Source organism: Pleurodeles waltl, chromosome 8 (assembly GCF_031143425.1).
Source record: "Pleurodeles waltl isolate 20211129_DDA chromosome 8, aPleWal1.hap1.20221129, whole genome shotgun sequence".
NCBI lineage: Eukaryota > Metazoa > Chordata > Amphibia > Caudata > Salamandridae > Pleurodeles > Pleurodeles waltl.
Genome location: NC_090447.1, coordinates 1148315494 through 1148332798, shown reverse-complemented (window position 1 = coordinate 1148332798; position 17305 = coordinate 1148315494).

Here is a 17305-nt window from a genome sequence, read left to right as displayed (position 1 = left end):
GAGCCCTTTTTTGGCTATTTGGGGTAGTTCGCGCTTAGGGCTTCATAACTTTTTGTCCACATAAGCTAACCACGCCAAATTTGCGTCCTTTTTTTCCAACATCCTAGGGATTCTAATGGTACCCAGAGTTTGTGGTTTCCCCTGGAGGAGACCAAGAAAATAGCCAAAATACAGTGAAAATTTCGTTTTTTCCAAAAAAATGGGAAAAAAGGGCAGCCGAAGAAGGCTTGTGGTTTTTTCCCTGAAAATGCCATCAACAAAGGGTTTCTGGTGCTGAAATCACTATCTTCCCACCTTTCAGGAACGGGCAGACTTGAATCGGAAAACCACATTTTCCAACACAAATTTGGCATTTTACTGGGACATACCCCATTTTTACTATTTTTGGTGCTTTCAACCTCCTTCCAGTTAGTGACAGGAATGGGTGTGAAACCAATGCTGGATCCCGGAAAGCTAAACATTTCTGAAAACTAGACAAAATTCTGAATTCAGCAAGGGGTCATTTGTGTAGATCCTACAAGGTTTTCCTACAGAAAATAACAGCTGAAATAAAAAAATATTGAAATTGAGCTGAAAACAACAGCCATTTTTCTTTATGTTTTACTCTGTAACTTTTTCCTGCGATGTCAGATTTCTGAAAGCAATATACCGTTTTGTCTGCTGGACTCTTCTGGTTGCGGGGATATAAAGGGCTTATAGGTTCATCAAGAACCCTAGGTACCCAGAGCCAATAAATGAGGTGCACCCTGCAGTTGGTTTTCATTCTATACTGGGTATACAGCAATTCATTTGCTGAAATATCAAGAGTGAAAAAGAGGTATCAAGAAAACCTTTGCATTTCCAAAATGGGATCAAGATAAGGTTTTGAGGAGCAGTGGTTATTTGCACATCTCTGAATTCCGAGGTGCCCATACTAGCATGTGAATTGCAGGGCATTTCTCAAATAGATGTCTTTTTTACACACTCTCTTATATTTGGAAGGAAAAAATGTAGAGAAAGATAAGGGGCAATAACACTTGTTTTGCTATTCTATGTTCCCCCAAGTCTCCCGATAAAAATGATACCTCACTTGTGTGGGTAGGCCTAGCGCCCGCGACAGGAAATGCCCCAAAACACAACGTGGACACATCCCATTTTTTGACAAAATACAGAGCTGTTTTTTGCAAAGTGCCTACCTGTAGATTATGGCCTCTAGCTCAGCTGGCACATAGGGAAACCTACCAAACCTGTACATTTTTGAAAACTAGAGACCTAGGGGAATCCAAGATGGGGTGACTCGCGGGGCTCTGACCAGGTTCTGTTACCCAGAATCCTTTGCAAACCTCAAAAAGTGGCTAAAAAAACAAGTTTTCCTCACATTTCGATGACAGAAAGTTCTGGAATCTGAGAGGAGCCTCAAATTTCCTTCCACCCAGCGTCCCCCCAAGTCTCCCGATAAAAATGATACCTCACTTGTGTGGGTAGGCCTAGCGCCCGTGACAGGAAATGCCCCAAAACACAACGTGGACACATCACAGAAAACAGAGCTGTTTTTTGCAAAGTGCCTACATGTAGATTTTGGCCTCTAGCTCAGCCGGCACCTAGGGAAACCTACCAAACCTGTACATTTTTGAAAACTAGAGACCTAGGGGAATCCAAGATGGGGTGACTCGCGGGGCTCTGACCAGGTTCTGTTACCCAGAATCCTTTGCAAACCTCAAAAAGTGGCTAAAAAAACAAGTTTTCCTCACATTTCGATGGCAGAAAGTTCTGGAATCTGAGAGGAGCCTCAAATTTCCTTCCACCCAGCGTCCCCCCAAGTCTCCCGATAAAAATGATACCTCACTTGTGTGGGTAGGCCTAGCGCCCGCAACAGGAATTGCCCCAAAACACAACGTGGACACATCACAGAAAACAGAGCTGTTTTTTGCAAAGTGCCTACCTGTAGATTTTGGCCTCTAGCTCAGCCGGCACCTAGGGAAACCTACCAAACCTGTACATTTTTGAAAACTAGAGACCTAGGGGAATCCAAGATGGGGTGACTCGCGGGGCTCTGACCAGGTTCTGTTACCCAGAATCCTTTGCAAACCTCAAAAAGTGGCTAAAAAAACAAGTTTTCCTCACATTTCGATGACAGAAAGTTCTGGAATCTGAGAGGAGCCTCAAATTTCCTTCCACCCAGCGTCCCCCCAAGTCTCCCGATAAAAATGATACCTCACTTGTGTGGGTAGGCCTAGCGCCCGCAACAGGAATTGCCCCAAAACACAACGTGGACACATCACAGAAAACAGAGCTGTTTTTTGCAAAGTGCCTACCTGTAGATTTTGGCCTCTAGCTCAGCCGGCACCTAGGGAAACCTACCAAACCTGTACATTTCTGAAAACTAGAGACCTAGGGGAATCCAAGATGGGGTGACTCGCGGGGCTCTGACCAGGTTCTGTTACCCAGAATCCTTTGCAAACCTCAAAAAGTGGCTAAAAAAACAAGTTTTCCTCACATTTCGGTGACAGAAAGTTCTGGAATCTGAGAGGAGCCTCATATTTCCTTCCACCCAGCGTCCCCCCAAGTCTCCCGATAAAAATGATACCTCACTTGTGTGGGTAGGCCTAGCGCCCGCGACAGGAAATGCCCCAAAACACAACGTGGACACATCACAGAAAACAGAGCTGTTTTTTGCAAAGTGCCTACCTGTAGATTATGGCCTCTAGCTCAGCCGGCACCTAGGGAAACCTACCAAACCTGTACATTTTTGAAAACTAGAGACCTAGGGGAATCCAAGATGGGGTGACTCGCGGGGCTCTGACCAGGTTCTGTTACCCAGAATCCTTTGCAAACCTCAAAAAGTGGCTAAAAAAACAAGTTTTCCTCACATTTCGATGACAGAAAGTTCTGGAATCTGAGAGGAGCCTCAAATTTCCTTCCACCCAGCGTCCCCCCAAGTCTCCCGATAAAAATGATACCTCACTTGTGTGGGTAGGCCTAGCGCCCGCGACAGGAAATGCCCCAAAACACAACGTGGACACATCACAGAAAACAGAGCTGTTTTTTGCAAAGTGCCTACCTGTAGATTTTGGCCTCTAGCTCAGCCGGCACCTAGGGAAACGTACCAAACCTGTACATTTTTGAAAACTAGAGACCTAGGGGAATCCAAGATGGGGTGACTCGCGGGGCTCTGACCAGGTTCTGTTACCCAGAATCCTTTGCAAACCTCAAAAAGTGGCTAAAAAAACAAGTTTTCCTCACATTTCGATGACAGAAAGTTCTGGAATCTGAGAGGAGCCTCAAATTTCCTTCCACCCAGCGTCTCCCCAAGTCTCCCGATAAAAATGATACCTCACTTGTGTGGGTAGGCCTAGCGCCCGCGACAGGAAATGCCCCAAAACACAACGTGGACACATCACAGAAAACAGAGCTGTTTTTTGCAAAGTGCCTACCTGTAGATTTTGGCCTCTAGCTCAGCCGGCACCTAGGGAAACCTACCAAACCTGTACATTTTTGAAAACTAGAGACCTAGGGGAATCCAAGATGGGGTGACTCGCGGGGCTCTGACCAGGTTCTGTTACCCAGAATCCTTTGCAAACCTCAAAAAGTGGCTAAAAAAACAAGTTTTCCTCACATTTCGATGACAGAAAGTTCTGGAATCTGAGAGGAGCCTCAAATTTCCTTCCACCCAGCGTCCCCCCAAGTCTCCCGATAAAAATGATACCTCACTTGTGTGGGTAGGCCTAGCGCCCGCGACAGGAAATGCCCCAAAACACAACGTGGACACATCACAGAAAACAGAGCTGTTTTTTGCAAAGTGCCTACCTGTAGATTTTGGCCTCTAGCTCAGCCGGCACCTAGGGAAACCTACCAAACCTGTACATTTTTGAAAACTAGAGACCTAGGGGAATCCAAGATGGGGTGACTCGCGGGGCTCTGACCAGGTTCTGTTACCCAGAATCCTTTGCAAACCTCAAAAAGTGGCTAAAAAAACAAGTTTTCCTCACATTTCGATGACAGAAAGTTCTGGAATCTGAGAGGAGCCTCAAATTTCCTTCCACCCAGCGTCCCCCCAAGTCTCCTGATAAAAATGATACCTCACTTGTGTGGGTAGGCCTAGCGCCCGCGACAGGAAATGCCCCAAAACACAACGTGGACACATCACAGAAAACAGAGCTGTTTTTTGCAAAGTGCCTACCTGTAGATTTTGGCCTCTAGCTCAGCCGGCACCTAGGGAAACCTACCAAACCTGTACATTTTTGAAAACTAGAGACCTAGGGGAATCCAAGATGGGGTGACTCGCGGGGCTCTGACCAGGTTCTGTTACCCAGAATCCTTTGCAAACCTCAAAAAGTGGCTAAAAAAACAAGTTTTCCTCACATTTCGATGACAGAAAGTTCTGGAATCTGAGAGGAGCCTCAAATTTCCTTCCACCCAGCGTCCCCCCAAGTCTCCCGATAAAAATGATACCTCACTTGTGTGGGTAGGCCTAGCGCCCGCGACAGGAAATGCCCCAAAACACAACGTGGACACATCACAGAAAACAGAGCTGTTTTTTGCAAAGTGCCTACCTGTAGATTTTGGCCTCTAGCTCAGCCGGCACCTAGGGAAACCTACCAAACCTGTACATTTTTGAAAACTAGAGACCTAGGGGAATCCAAGATGGGGTGACTCGCGGGGCTCTGACCAGGTTCTGTTACCCAGAATCCTTTGCAAACCTCAAAAAGTGGCTAAAAAAACATGTTTTCCTCACATTTCGATGACAGAAAGTTCTGGAATCTGAGAGGAGCCTCAAATTTCCTTCCACCCAGCGTCCCCCCAAGTCTCCCGATACAAATGATACCTCACTTGTGTGGGTAGGCCTAGCGCCCGCGACAGGAAATGCCCCAAAACACAACGTGGACACATCACAGAAAACAGAGCTGTTTTTTGCAAAGTGCCTACCTGTAGATTTTGGCCTCTAGCTCAGCCGGCACCTAGGGAAACCTACCAAACCTGTACATTATTTAAAACTAGAGACCTAGGGGAATCCAAGATGGGGTGACTCGCGGGGCTCTGACCAGGTTCTGTTACCCAGAATCCTTTGCAAACCTCAAAAAGTGGCTAAAAAAACAAGTTTTCCTCACATTTCGATGACAGAAAGTTCTGGAATCTGAGAGGAGCCTCAAATTTCCTTCCACCCAGCGTCCCCCCAAGTCTCCCGATAAAAACGATACCTCACTTGTGTGGGTAGGCCTAGCGCCCGCGACAGGAATGGATCACACAAGGGTCAATGGTAGTCCTTGCTTGAGGTCTACTGTTAACCCTGGAGTGATTCATTCCTGAAGCAGGCACTAGGCGCAGGCACACAAGCGGGGTTGTGTTTTTATCAGGACAAGTGGGGAAACACTGGGTGGTAGGAATTTTGAGGATACCTGCAGATCCCTGGACTTCTGCTCATTGGAATGCAAGGAAAATGTGTTTTTTAAGCACATAATGTAATTTCAAGGGGATTCTGGGTGAAGGAAAACTGGTGAAAGCCATGCAAGTCCTGCACCCTTGGTCTCCCCTGGTACTAGTTTGTTAAAGTTAACCCACCACTCACACTGGTTGGTTTTAGCACCTCCAGAAATTATGGTTTTAAAGCATGATTACTTATCAAAGTATCTGAATGTTGAAACCAAGCCTTCTGAAGGTGGGCCATAAAGCCGCGTCCAGGCACCAACCTCTTTATGGTCCATTCACACGCCATTCACGCACAACAAACAACCCTTTCATATCGCCAGCCACGGGCCCAATCCAATCAATCACTCCACTCACATTAACTTACCGCTGCCAGACAAGGGCCCATCACATTCACACGCCACAGAACGGATTAAGTTTGACTACATTTTACCACCTGTCAAGTAACTGCCTCCTTCTTCCTTAACATTACCAAATGCATGCGTAACAAACCTTTACTAATGACTCCTGTGACAGCCACCTGAGGCTCAGGAAGACATGTTTTTCATGCGCCTTTAGCGCACTCTCTGTGCTAAATCCAACTCCTTCCAGTTTGTGGATGCAAGTTGGGGGTGTCCGAGTATGCCGTACAAAGCGATTCCTCGAACTGAGTGAGCATATCTACCTTTGAAACTAAGGGAGACATGCTGGGGATTTCTCATGCTGTTACCTAAAGAGAAGGTCATAGGCTACCTGCCTCCTTCTTCCTTAACATTACCAAATGCATGCGTAACAAACCTTTACTAATGACTCCTGTGACAGCCACCTGAGGCTCAGGAAGACATGTTTTTCATGCGCCTTTAGCGCAATCTCTGTGCTAAATCCAACTCCTTCCAGTTTGTGGATGCAAGTTGGGGGTGTCCGAGTATGCCGTACAAAGCGATTCCTCGAACTGAGTGAGCATATCTACCTTTGAAACTAAGGGAGACATGCTGGGGATTTCTCATGATGTTCCCTAAAGAGAAGGTCATAGGCTATGGAAAAGGGTAGTGTTTGGTACATAGGGGAGTCCATGAGAACGTAGCATATGTCCCAGCCAACATTATGTGCAGTGATGTGACTATAATGCACTTATACACCAAACTGAACATCTACTAAGTTCTGATGGAGGATGAACATGAAAAGCAGGTCAAACACTGACCTATACAAGTCATTCTCCTTTAGTGCTGGGATGGCACCAATGGGTTTGAATCCATAGGTGTAGATGATGTACATCTGTACTACCTTTACTATCTGCCTTCTACCTGTGCAATAACCCTGTGAAGGCACTCCTACCATAAGCTTTCCTTACCCATCCATGTCTCTGTTCTCATCAGAGTGCTGGCTAATCCTGTATAATAGCCAAGTGAACCTATACTAGTTTGTGGAAGCAAGTTGGGGGCTTCCAAGTATGCCCTACAAAGTGATTTCTCGAACTGAGAGAGCATATCTACCGTTGAAAGTAAGGAAGACATGCAGGTGAAGAAAGGGTACTCCGTGGCAATGTGGCATATGTTCTGTCTACTAGTATATGCAGTAGGGGGAAGAAAATGCATGTTAATTGAACAGAACACCGACCACGCCAAAAGGAAGTCCATGATGAAGTAAAATTCTGTGGCTCCTTGCCTAACGAAGCAGTGGCCCATGGACGTTCGGTATCCATGCACTGCCACTGAAAGGATTACCCAACAGCAGCTCAACCTCAGTCGATTTCCCAGAACTTTGCTTTAGTATGATACAACGTAAAGCAAGTAGGGATACAGAGGCCTGGTTGTGATGGACACTGGGGACAGTAATACCGACTCTCCTGCCGCTTTCCATGCTTTGAGCACACTTTACAGCGACGACATGGGCGATCCTTTTTGGGTGTTTTAGGTATGCGATCAGCAAAGTGTCGCTCCTGCAGCCTTGCCACATCCTCCAGAACATATGAGGTGGAGGCTGCTGCTTCTTCAGTAACAGCAGTGAGGCTTTCAATTACAGACAACTGGAAGTCAAGGAAAGTCATGAGTCTTCCTGTTGTTGTCTGACGGTAAACAACATACGCATTATATGTTGCCATCTGAATCAGGTGGGTAAACAGTTTCTTGTACCAAGTGCGAGTTTTACGACACGCATTGTATGGTTGAAGAACCTGGTCGTTCTTGTCCACTCCACCCATGTACTTATTGTAATCAAGTATACAGATGGGCTTGTGGACTTCGGCCATCTGACCCCAAACCGTGATGGGAGAAGTGCTCTCATCATGAATTGTAGTGAGCACGTATACATCACGTCTATCTAGGAACTTGACTGCGAGCAGTTCGTTAGAACGCAATGCAGTACTCTGTGATTTCTGGAGCTTCTTGCAAACAAGCTCCCGCGGGAATCCTTTGCGGTTACAACGAACTGTACCGCAGGCCACAGTGCCAGCTTTGTAGAGCTCACTGAACAGCTCTACTCCTGTATAGAAATTGTCCACATAAAGGTTATAACCTTTGTGAAGAAGTGGATGGACAAGTTCCCATACAATCTTACCTGTGACCCCTAACGTGGGAGGGCAACCTACAGGGTTTAGGGTAGAATCCTTCCCTGTATACACTCTCAGGCTGTACACATAGCCAGTAGAGCTCTCACACAGCATGTACAGCTTTATGCCATAGCGAGCTCTTTTGCTCGCAATGTACTGTCTGAAAAGCAGCCGTCCTTTGTACAGGATCAAGGACTCATCGACTGCTATATTCTTTCCAGGAGTATAGATCTCTGGAAACCTGGCAGACAAATGTTCCACGACAGGCCGAATTTTGAACAACCTGTCATGATCTGGATGGTCCCGGGGCAATGCAGCAGAATTGTCATTGAAATGCAGCATGCGCTGCAGTAGCAAAAAACGATCTCTGCTCATGTATGGTGCGAAGATGGGAGTTACCCAAACCGTGCGAGTCGTCCAGTAGGACTGCAAGGTGGGTTTCTGTACTAACCCCATTTTGAGGGTAAGGCCCAAAAATATCTTCAACTCCGCCAGCGAAGTGGGAGTCCACTGGCGTGCCCTAGAACGGGGCCCTAGAGTGCCTCCGCGCTCCCTCAGAAATTGGTCTGCACGCAAATTTGTTTGCTGCACAACTTTCTGAAGAAAGTCAACATCCAAAAACAGATAGATGTAGTCGACTGGCAAAAAGTTAGCTGTATCGACTTTACATCCAGCGTCACCAGTAAAAGGTGGAATTTGGGGCTGAACCAAACAGGGGGGCTGCCAAGAGAGCACTCGTTCTGTGCTTGCGGCAGCAAGCACGTGCTCTCTGGGTTCGGCTAACCCAATGTGGTCCCGCTGCCCAGAATGTGCTTGCGAAGGGACAGCACGGATGTCGTCATTGTCTCCTTCAGACTCACTGGAAGAGGTGTCGTCAGATGGGACTCCGCCGACTGAAAAATCACTCCCAGAATCTGCCCCATTGTCCTCTCCCTCAGATGCTGTCTCAGTGTCTGCTGTCTCAGTCTCTGAGCCTACATCAGAACTGTCCTCCATAACCCGAGCTAGGGCTTGATCAGCAGTCATCCAACGAGACGCCATCTCTGCAACTGGCTAAACTGTCCCTCTAAATTACTATCCTACGTAGAAGGCAGATAGTCACAAAATTGCTTGTTGGTATGTTTGTTGTGTACAACAGGAAATGTCGTCACCTTACCTTCGCTTCTTCTCCAATTCTGCAGATTCTCTGAAAACACTGAAAAAAACAAAAAAAGAATGTATTACTTCACCTTACCACACACCCTGTGCAACAGTCATTTTTGGTGCTCTGCCTCCCATTACCTCCTCTTCTAATTCCCTCAGTACTATCCAGCAAAACTGCCACTACAGAAAAGACATGCATGCATGCATATTGTGTGTATATATATATATAATAATATATATATATTTATATGTTTAGAAACAAAGTGGTTGAAGGGTTGCTGGGCGGCACACTTCACTGCCGGTGCCCAGTGACAGGGAAGACCAATCTAGAAATTATCTAATGCCGAAAAATGTCACCGCACTCCATGAAGTACAAATAAACGTGTATTTTATTGCAGTCAATAACCACCAACGTGTTTCAACTCACCAAGGAGTCTTGATCACGGTCCTCGTGGAGTGCGGTGAAATTGTTCACCATTATAAAACAACACACACAAGAATAACAAGCATTTACAATGCAATGGGTCTCGCATCTGCTCGAGTTAGAGCTATTAGCGTTATAAACTCCTAACCCAACTTTTCTTGCCACATAAATTGATAATTTAAAGTTAAACTCTTTCACATAAGAGAGCCGATTCACAGCGCCATGGCCACCATGAGCATCATGTGAAGAGTTACACAAAAGGAAAAGAAGTTCGCTCGCAGTTAAACGTAACAGCAAAAGTGCAATTAGCCATGTACCAGGGGCCAAGGCGGTAGCAAAACCTCCCCAAGGAGGGACAAAGGTAAATCATTTTCCAATGCCATCAAAGGAGTGGTAGTGATGGGCGTGAGGTGGGCGTTGTTAGAAGCCCAGATACACACCAACAAGTCAGAAAAGCAGCACATGGACGCTGCAATGCTTGTCCTGAAAAAAATATATATATCTATCTATATATATATCTATATATATATATATATCTATATAGATATATATATATATATATATATATATATCTATATAGATATATATATGTGTATACATATATACACATATATATGAGACTCATGTCACAAATCTTTTTCTTTTTATACATGTGTGCTTGCCCTCGGTAAAGCACACATGTATAAAAAAAAAAATGGCCCCATTGATGGTCACCCTAAGGGCTGACCACCAACAATTTGTTTTTTTTTGTTTTTTTTTACCCTGGGGGGGCGATCGGCCTCCCCAGGCAAAACTACGTTTTTTTTTTTTCCCCTGGGGTCGGCCCGTGTTCCAAGGGCCGACCCCGCCATTTTTTTTTTCTTTTTTTTATTTCTTTTTTTTTGTGGGGGGCGCGATCGCCCCCCAAAACAGTATAAATAATTAAAATATTGCCGGGGGGGGGGGGTGGCCCTTTTACGAGGGGGCCGACCCCCCCAAAGAAGATCCCTGGTGCCTAGTGGCGTTTCCTGGCCGTGGATCGCAGCCGCGCTGCGATCCACGGCCAGGAAACGGTGCCAGGGAGGCATCGATGGAAAGGGGAGAGCCTCCCCTTTCCATCGATGCCTCCCTGGCATCTGGGGAGGCCGTTTTGGCCTTTTTTTCCCCACCGGAGAAGGAAAGAACGCTTACCTCCGTCTCTCCTTCTCCGGTGGGGAAAAAATGTGACGTCAGCGCGCCTCGCGGCGCGCTGACGTCATAAGGGGGCGGGAGGGGGGTGGGATGGAGACGCGGAAGCTCTTCCGCGTCTCCTACGGTAAAAAAAAAAAAAAAAAAAATCCTCCGGTGCATTGCACCGGAGGATTTTTAACCCCCTCCCTGGTGTCGGCCACTGGTCGTGACCCGCACCAGGGAGGGAGTGTGGGCGTCGGCCAGTGGCCGACGCCCGCATTTAACGGGTTAAAGGATTCCCATAACACAATACAACGAGGTTTATTGTATCACGACAACATGCTGTTAGTGCCCACCTCTGAATTACAAACACAGGTGATAATTTGGCATCACGCCTCACCGTTGGCAGGTCATCCTGGTTGGGTAAAAACCCTGGAAAATGTGCAAAAACACTTTTGGTGGGACACTATAAGAAAGGACATTAAGCAATTTGTCACTACCTGTCCAATTTGTGCAAGACATAAATCTTCTCATAAGGCTCCTGACGGCTTGTTAATAACAATGCCAACACCCAAACAACCTTGGCACACTGTGAGCGTAGACTTTATTGTAGGTTTACCACCTGTAAAATCCTTCACAACAGTGTTGGTTATAGTGGATTTTTTATCTAAAATGGCACATTTTGTGCCATTACGGAAATTACCCACGGCGGCAGAATTTGCCAATATTTTTATAAGGGAAATTGTGCGTTTACATGGTTTGCCAAGCAAAGTGGTGTCAGACCGAGGGAGCCAGTTCAACTCCAGATTTTGGAAAAAATTATGTGAAAAACTGAAAATAGATGTGGCCTTATCCACTGCTTTCCACCCAGAGACAGATGGACAGACTGAACGACTGAACCAAACCTTACTTCAAACGCTACGTTGTTTATTGGCTGATTATTCTAGTGAATGGTTGGAAGCTCTCCCTGTAGCAGAGTTTGTTTATAATAATACTGAGCATTCAGCTCTACTTTGCTCACCATTCTATTTCTTGCAGGGGTATCATCCAAGAGCTATACCCATTTTGTTAGAAGATTCCCTGTTGCCTACAGTAACGGATAGACTAACGAGGTTAGGTGACATACAAGACAAAGCCAGGAAACATTTATTAAAGTACAAGGAAAGCATGAAAATACAAGCAGACAAACACAGGTCTGAGGCCCCAATGTATAAAATTGGTGACAAGGTATGGCTCTCCACAAAGAACCTAAACATAGAGGGATCCCGAAAGCTGCAACCACGTTTCATTGGACCCTTTAGTATAACTGCCATAGTAAACCCGGCAACAGTAAAATTAGATTTACCAAAAGAATATCCAGTACATACTACATTCCATGTGTCCTTGCTTAAGCCGTACAACTCAAAAACCCGACCTGAACCACCACCTCCACCCATACCAATTAAGGGAAATCTGGAATATGAAGTGAAAAGCATAAAAGACTCAAAAAGAATTAGTGGACGTCTGTTTTATTTAGTAGAATGGAAAGGATATGATGAATCTGAGAATTCATGGGAACCAGCATCATATGTACATGCCCCACAGCTGATTAGACGGTTTTATTTAAAAATTCCAGGAAAACCCCGTCCTGTAGGAGGGCCTTTGAGGGGGGCAACTGTTAGGGTTTGTACACAGCAAAGAGCATGTCCCCTCTCACTGCACTAGTGGGTTCTGTAATAGCTCCCTTTAAAACTTACTATTGAAAGCCTTTCTTGTTATCTCACCTTCCCCCCCCCCCAGGCTTCTGTGTATGTTGTTTAATGTGCTGTTTTGTTTACACATTGGGCCTTGCTTTTACCAAGGCTTCTTTAAAATACTCCTCCCTAGGCCATGTGTTAATCCAACTCATTTGTATAATAACTGAAACTCTGCACACCTTTCAAGAACATGTTCAGCATGTGAGGACCACACCCAGCTCTTCAAACCACACCCAGCTCTGCACACCTTCCAAGAACATGTGCAGCATGTGAGGACCACACCCAGCCCTGTCTATAAAAGGCATCCCCCGAGCCTCACCGAGTGCTTGTGCTCGTCTACCTCCCGCTTACCTGAGAACAGATCCCTCGGCGCTGGCACTCCTGCTCTTTACAGACTTTCATTGACTTCAATGGGCGCAGCTTCTGGCTCTTCCTTCTTCCGGTTTCCGGTTCCTCCTTGCTTCAGCCTCTCTCCTATGAGTAACCTGCAAAAGAGAAAGAAGACAAGGTTAGACTGATCAGTATCTCTTGCCAGCAACAAGTAAGTGCAAAACCTTTTATTACCTGAAAGAACTTTGACAACAATTTCTGGATTCGTGTATAGACAATTTGAAACGAAATACCTTCCACGAACATTGTGATTCAAACTCTTTGTTACAAGAATATTTTGCAGAACTTTGTGAAGCAAACATTGTTTTTTCTCATGGAACTTTTAAGAATCGAACAGTGGAAACCATTAACAGCAAGGCAAACAGTAAATCAAGGACTTGCACAAATTACATGCTGTATTTTGATGTAAAAGTACAGTATTTGTTTTATAAAAGATTCTGGAAATATGGGAAAAGTGAGTCTGCTATTGGGAATTTAGGCTTTAGTTATATTATGATGAATGTTTGATATTGGTAATTCTGATAACGGTATTTGTTTAATGTTTTAGAAGCTTTACAGTAATAGAAAACACATCCCAGAGCAGTAACACATTCCAAACCTGGAAACTAGAGACCAGGATCCAAGAGGTACTTTTAGAAGAGAATTTCTAATAAATAAAGGGATAGTCAGGAACCCATTTAGGAATAGGTTGCACTTATCTGTTCTTTGTTTATGTTTCATTAGGCACCAGTTTCTACAGAAGTCAGAAAGGGCCGCAGATTTGTGCAGCACTTCAACAGTGGAAACGCAAGAACGGTGTTGTCTCTCTTTTTTATTTTATCCACTTCCCCCCTTCCCTTGAGCTTCTGTTCTTAGTGCACTGTTTTAAAAACTAGTGTGCTGGAACAAGCAGTTTCAGGGTGGGGTCGGATTGTCTTCAACCTCCATCAGAACTGAACAAGAACTCAGGTGAGCTGGGCTTTGACAATCAGGTAGTGGCTGTGAATTCTGAGTTCTCCCCCCACGAACCCTCATAGCATATCCAGAGCATCATTTGTACTGTGTTTCAGGTTAGAGAGAGAGTTTGGCTCAGGCGGTCATCTTCTGGCATCAGCAAGTCCTGCAATTGCTCCATGCTGGCTTTTGCAATTAACATCGAGTCAGTCCTGGGCCCCTCAGGTTCAGCCTTGGTTAGTCTTGGCTCTGTATTTTGTTTCCTGCGGTGAGACCTTGTGCACCCCACGCCGATGCTTCAGACCCAAGGAGTCATCCCGTCTGAGTAGCCGAGAGTCCCCCAACCGAGGGGGAGGCTCCCGTTTGGGAACCTGGAGCTCTTCCGTGAGCCATTCCCATTAAGTTTCCGGTGTCTCAAAAAAACAAAGACTTGCTGTTGTAAAGGACCTTGAGGCGCGCAGGGAATAACAGCATGTATGACAGCTGCATTGCTCTCAGTTTCTGCTGAACAGCTTTGTACAATCGGCATTTGGTTTGTACCTCTCTTGTATAGTCTGGAAAGATCAGAATTTTGTGGTTCTACCACCGGACCTCAAGTTGCTTTCTCGCCTCATCAATTATGGTCTCTCGGTCTTTGAACTGCAAGAATCAGGCAATGATCGGCCTCCGATGCCCACGTGGCGGAGGTTTCGGCACCAGTGATCAGTGTGCTCACTCAATCACAAACAAGGGGACAACTTTGATGCCGGCAGCCAGTCCCGGAGCCACCGCTCCAAGAATTCAGCCGCTCGGTTCTCCTCAGCGCACTCTGGGAATCCTACAAATCGCAAGTTGTTGTGCCTTGAGTGGTTTTCTGTGTCCTCTGCTCTATGATGGAGTTCTCCTGTGCGTGTCAGCAACTGAGCCACTTTGGAATTGAGGTCTACTAGTTCATCTTCAATTGTAGATACACGGTCTTCTACTTCAATACAGGCACACAGGTGCATCTCCAAAGCTCGTCAGCTCACTGGCTCAAGGGAGCTTTTTAAACAGGAAGGGGGGTTGGGAGCACACTACCTGAGATCCCAGCACAGTTCGCCCCTTTGCATCCTGGTAAATGCAGTTCACAGTTAGCTCTTACTTGAAAATTATCTGTAGTTTTTCACCAAAGTTGGTGCAGACATTTCTGTATATCTCTAGACATGTGTTTCTGGGTTTAGCCCTTTATCAGTAGAGAGTAGAGAACAAAGACAATTAATCTGGGGTTGCTGGAAATGTTGCCAAAATCCTCTCTGGTCAAGTACCACTCACAGGCACACAGGTGCATCTCCAAAGCTCGTCAGCTCACTGGCTCAAGGGAGCCTTTTAAACAGGAAGGGGGGTTGGGAGCACACTGCCTCACATCCCAGCATAGTTTACCCCTTTGCATCCTGGTAAACGCAGTTCACAGTTAGCTCTTACTTGAAAATTATCTGTAGTTTTTCACCAAAGTTGGTGCAGACATTGCTGTATATGTCTAGACACGTGTTTCTGGGTTTAGCCCTTCATCAGTAGAGAGTAGAGTACAAAGAAAATTCATCTGGGGTGCTGGAAATGCTGCCAAAATCCTCTCAGGTCAAGTACCACTTGCAGGCACACAGGTGCATCTCCAAAGCTCGTCAGCTCACTGGCTCAAGGGAGCCTTTTAAACAGGAAGGGGGGTTGGGAGCACACTGCCTCACATCCCAGCACAGTTTGCCGCTTTGCATCCTGGTAAATGCAGTTTACAGTTAGCTCTTACTTGAAAATTATCTGTAGTTTTTCACCAAGTTGGTGCCAACATTGCTGTATATCTCTAGACACGTGTTTCTGGGTTTAGCTCTTCATCAGTAGAGAGTAGAGAACAAAGAAAATTAATCTGGGGTTGCTGGAAATGCTGCCAAAATCCTCTCAGGTCAAGTACCACTCACAGGCACACAGGTGCATCTCCAAAGCTCGTCAGCTCACTAGCTCAAGGGAGCCTTTCAAACAGGAAGGGGGGTTGGGAGCACACTGCCTCACATCCCAGCACAGTTCGCCCCTTTGCATCCAGGTAAATTCAGTTCACATTTAGCTCTTACTTGAAAATTATCTGTAGTTTTTCACCAAGTTGGTGCAGACCTTGCTGTATATCTCTAGACACGTGTATCTGGGGTTAGTCCTTCGTCAGTAGAGTGTAGAGAACAAAGAAAATCAATCTGGGATTGCTGGAAATGCTGCCAAAATCCTCTCAGGTCAAGTACCACTCACAGGCACACAGGTGCATCTCCAAAGCTCGTCAGCTCACTGGCTCAAGGGAGCCTTTTAAACAGGAAGGGGGGTTGGGAGCACACTGCCTCACTTCCCAGCAGTGTGCTCTCAAACCCCCATCCTGTTTAAAAGGCTCCCTTGAGCCAGTGAGCTGACAAGCTTTGGAGATGCACCTGTGTGCCTGTGAGAGGTACTTGACCTGAGAGGGTTTTGGCTCAGAAACTCAGATGCTGTATATCTGTCTAGAGATATACAGCAAGGTCTGCACCAACTTTGGTGAAAAACTACAGATAATTTTCAAGTAAGCGCTAACTGTGAACTGCATTTACCAGGATGCAAAGGGGCGAACTGTGCTGGGATGTGAGGCAGTGTGCTCCCAAACCCACTTCCTGTTACTTCATGTTTCAGGCCTCCACCAGCACTGGGCTTGGCACTCTGCTTGGGCCCCAGCTCTACTAGTCACTTCTCTCACCTGGGCCTCCTCTCCAGCTCACCCCAGTCACCAGGCGCACTCTGCTCTCTCCGTGGCTGCCACTCAAGACCGGGCCCGCTGGCATGAGTACCACCTCCTCAGGCCCCCGCTCCAACTAGACGCCACGGTCGGCCCAATCCGTCGACATCCTCACCATCGCCTCTCGAGCCTTCCAGTCTTCGTGGGCACCTCCACCCCTTCTCCCCACCACTGGGGGGGGGGCTCGCTCCTCTCTCCGCGGTTGCTGTGCCCAGCTGCGGGCCTGGCCGATCCACCCAGGCCGACGAGCCCAGTTGGCGCCTCTGCCCACTTCAGGCATCGGACGGAGCACACCGCCTGGGCCTCCGCTCCATCCGTCACCCCTCTCACCGGTGTCTTCTCCCCAGCGCCCCACTTCCACCAGGTGTGCTCCTCTTCCCGCGGCCACTGCCTGAAGTCGGGCCGCCTGCGCAGGATCTGCTTTCTCGGGTCTTTGTCCCACCAGGCATCATGGGTCAGCCTGGCCTGGTGGCCGCTGCTCCTGCTGCCCTCCGAGTCTGCCAGCCACCTCTGGTGTCACAGTTTCCTCTCTACACTTCCGGGGCGAGTGTCCTCGATCATCCTTGATACAATTGGGCCGCAGCATAGTGGGGCTTTCACAGGTGGATGACGGAGGGGTCCGGAGCACTCTTAGAGTGGGACCGCCATCTTGACGCCCGAAGCCACGCTCCTTCATCTTGAACTTTATATCCTGAATGATAAAGTTGAGGTACTTCAGATTGATTACCATGTGGAAATCTCCTGATGGCTTAGGAACCAGAAAGACAATAGAATAGATGCCTTGACCCCACTCCTCTTTAGGGACAGGAACAATAGCACCCTTCTCCTTAAGTAATGAAATC